Consider the following 883-nt stretch of genomic DNA (forward strand, 5'->3'; position numbering starts at 1 on the left):
ATTATAACGCCCCCACGGCTGAAAGGGCTAGCATGTTTGGGGGACGGGGATGAGTCTGGAGGAAGGGGAAGAACCTCGACACCATCAAAGTGCTGCCACAACTTTGGTGTACCACAAGGGAGGCTCAAAACACACAGGTGTGTGTCAAGAGCAATGGTGGAGCCAAAATCCCTGAGGCCCATACCAAGAAAGAAACGTAGTAGGGGACAACAGGGATGTCCCATCCAGGACAGACCACACACAGTTAAAGCCAACATTAAGGATAAACACGGGGAGTGTACATAAGGGATTCCAACACCCCCATTGTGGAGTGGCAAGGTTAAAGACAACTAAGATACCAGTCTGGTCTTGCCACTCCACAAGAAGGAGAAAACCTGGCAATCAATTGAGTGAGCACAGCATTCCGGTAGGGGGAAAATTGCCCCAAGGTACCACAAAATAGGCAAGATACATGTGCAGATCATATTTGCCCTTCAAAAAAAATTTACAGGGCAATAGCGGAAATTCTGCACCAGTGAACTCACACGACTAACAACATCCTCCCAAACAGTCTCAAGATCGGAAAGAAAGAGAATCCCAAAACATTTAATCGGGGAGGAAGTCCAAGTAAGGCCAAATGGGGTGTCCACAGATGAAGCCCACCTGCCCAACCAACGAGCCCGAGATTTCGCATAATTGAGATGAGCTGCACTGGCTCTTGAATACAGAGAAACAGCAGCCAATGCAGAACCAAGGGAAGTCTGGTCAGACAGGAACAGGTTGACATCAACAGCATGATTGACATGCTTGACAGACACCTCACCCGGTAGGGAAATACCTCGGATGGAAGCCATGTGATAAAGGTACAAGAGAAGGCACTCAATCACTAGTGTGTACAAAGAAG

Source organism: Limulus polyphemus, unplaced genomic scaffold, assembly GCF_000517525.1.
Source record: "Limulus polyphemus unplaced genomic scaffold, Limulus_polyphemus-2.1.2 Scaffold4991, whole genome shotgun sequence".
Classification (NCBI taxonomy): Eukaryota; Metazoa; Arthropoda; class Merostomata; order Xiphosura; family Limulidae; genus Limulus; species Limulus polyphemus.